Genomic DNA, 3,130 nt, shown 5'->3' with positions numbered 1-3,130 from the left:
AAGCTGGCCGCCAGGCAGGGGGAGCAGCGCGGGGCAGGGGGATGTAGCTCAGCGGTAGAGCGCATGCTTTGCATGTATGAGGTCCCGGGTTCAATCCCCGGCATCTCCACCAGCGCTCCGCTTCCTTTTCTTTCCCCATTGAACAACGGAAAATCGCACCGCGAGCGTGCTGCCCAAAAAGGCCCAGGGTGGCAGCCTCCCAGTAGGCACAAAATGGCTGCTCTTTTTGTCACTTGGTTCTCCTCGGGACTATGCAAACTCACAAGATTCTCACGTGTCTCCGGGTATTTTGTTGCCACACGAAGTCCCCGCAGACACAGGCCAGCCCAAAAGAAGGGAGGAAGCACCAAACCCTGAAACTCGGGGGCACGCAGCCCTGCTAACCCTGCCTGACACCTCTCTGCCCCAGAACCTCGCAGAGCTGGCTACGTGCAAACCCGCGGTGGGTACAGAGCGGGCTCGGTGTCTCTGCACCCCAGAGCCAGCGGAGAAGGCACGGTGGTGCGGGAGCTCCTCCCCAGCTTCGCAGTGCCCGCTCGCCTCTGCTGTCCCACGGCCTGCGGGCAGCCCCTCGGCAGCGTGACCAGGCATCGCTCGGAGCAGGTCAGGAAGAGCTCTCGGGAAACAAGCTCCTTGCTTTGATCTCCTGGGGTTGGCCCCAGTTCTGTCTCGCCTGGGAAGCTCTGCAGAGCTGGAAGGTATGGCACAGAGGGACCAAAGCCCATGCAGAGCTTGAAACAGCTTTTATGTACACAGTTCAGTTACAGTTGTTCTCTCTGCACTGTTCAGTTATCGGCGGCATAGCCAACTCTCTCTGGTAGGGAGAGCTGACTAGCGACAGATGTAGAATGACGTTTCCTGCCAGAGTGGTTAAAATGCTCCTTGTGCTATTTATTTACTCGTGTTAGTCCTAGTTGTTATTTTGAGCCAAACATTTGGCTACAGCACTGGTAAGTGTGAAGATCCCTGTTGTAAACAGCTCCCTGGGTAGGATCTCTCTGGGCAGCTGTACTGCTGGAGTATGCCCTGCACGCGACTGCAAGAGGCAGTTCCTGCCCGAGTCTGTGGTAACAGGCACGAAGTGACAGACTTTTTGGCACAGGAAATCAGTATTTGTCAGCATAATAGGTCATGGTCTGTTAGGCCCAACATCCTACTGTTCACCAGGCTTGTCTTGAAATTGTAGCAAGGGGTACTGGTAGAGATGGTGCTGGAGAAACGTGGAGTGGCTTTGTTCACAGAAAGCCCCTTCCAGCTCGGGAAAGCACTGTTCTGCAAACAAGCCAGACATGTTTAAGGACTGCTGGATTGGGGCCTAACATCTGCTTTGCAAACTCAGTATAATGCAAACCTGAACCGTTAGGGGTGTGCTGCTCCACCATTTCATCCAGGCATCAGGTACAAAGTCGCTCAGGATGCTCAGTGGTTGGCTGCCTACCCTAATTAGACAAAGAACAGCACTGTATCATCTTCATTTCTTGCTGTTACAAAACTCCATCTTGTCACAAAATATGTTGCCATGTGCCTTTTCGACTATTTTCAGACCAGTCCTGAGTGCTCACTCGGTACTTAAAAGAATACACTTAGAATTATTATTCACTTTCAGATGAGACAAGTCCTAAGTCTGAAAGGCTATTCCAATCTTTTGTGTTTACACAACTCCAAACGCACACAATATAAGCCACAGAGCACAATTCTAACCCGAGAAGAAACCAAAAGACTTCTGTGGATTTTTTTTCCCCAGCTAAACAACTTGGCTGTTTGAGATTATTCTTACTATGCTGAGTTTTCATACAAACACAAGGCAGCAGAGGCTGAGACACTCCCCAGAGCATTCCCCTCCTGCAAGAGCTCCATGTGTCGGGCAAATGCAGGCCAGTTTCCCTCAAACCAATCGCAAAGCTGTTGCTGGGCCTCCGCTCCCTTCCTACTGGTGTGCAGCCTGGGGTGTTATCTGTGTCTGTCTGGTAGGCAGCAGTTTTCCTTGGGCGCCAGCAAACGCAGGATTTTGTAGGCGGATTGAACCGAATGGCGTCTCATGAATCTTGCAAACAAAGCCCCATTTTGTTCTCAGCTATGCCCTTGAATTGCTCTGTATTTTGACTAGGATCGCACAGGAACCAAGTGCAACAGAGATCTACCAGAAGGTGCTTCGTAAGCAAGAACAGAATAAAAAACAGGCATTGTTATTATTTTTTCTATTTATGATTGATTTTACCCCAGCGGCAAGTCCTTAGTCCTGTGTTATAAACTCCATTACATCTCGGATGCATACTCCACTTTATGTGTGTGTATATACATACTCACTGATTATATCTCAGGCAGACAGAGTGTCTGCAGGACTCAGATCTCCTTGTCCATCAGGCCTTTTCCGTCCCTCACATCACCTCTCCCCTCTCCAGGCTGCCTGACCTCCATCCCCTGGCAGGAATCTCCTGCAGCCTCCCTGCCCTGCTGCCGGCTCTTCAGGCTGCTCCGGCCTCAGGCCCCAGCAGGCATCCTGCCATCATTACGGCAGCTGGGCTCCAGCTTGTTTACCCCTCAGCCTTGCTCCACAGGCCATGGTGGCAGAGAGGGCCTGGTGCAAGCCTGCCCATGGGCTTCACCCGCACCGCCCCAGCGGGCTTGTGCCTGCTCACACCCGGCCCGCTGCTGGGGGCAGACCACACTCCCCCGCCGCTTCTCTCCCTCTCCCATGCTGAAACACATCGGAGCCTTCTTCAGTAGACGTACATGTCTTCCTTGGGACTAAACCAATGCTCCCTCACCCTGCAGGCGCCTCAGTGCCTGCCTCCTGGCAAGGCCCGTGGGCAGAGCTGCCCCTCACCCTGCCCACGGAAGAAAATCAAGGAGGCGCTTCTGAAACAGGGACGCAACTGTAGGGGCTTAAATCCGTGAAATAAAAACGTAAGGCTCTGACAAGAAGCTTTAGACACAGGGGCATCTTCAAAGTCCAGACAGCTCAGCTCGCTGGGGCACCATACGCCCGCTCCGCTCCGTCGGCTCCATGCCAGGTTTTTCTCTGCGCTCCTTTGCTCACTCACTGCCGCCCCCCCACCCGCCGCTCCGAGACCCATCACCTCCCAAGGCGCTGACTCCTCCGCGCTGCCGGGCCCCGCTTCCTTCTATC

This window comes from Egretta garzetta, unplaced genomic scaffold (genome assembly GCF_000687185.1).
Source record: "Egretta garzetta isolate BGI_Z169 unplaced genomic scaffold, ASM68718v1 scaffold447, whole genome shotgun sequence".
Classification (NCBI taxonomy): Eukaryota; Metazoa; Chordata; class Aves; order Pelecaniformes; family Ardeidae; genus Egretta; species Egretta garzetta.
The sequence above is the reverse complement of the archived record's forward strand: the minus strand, read 5'-3'. Positions refer to the sequence as shown.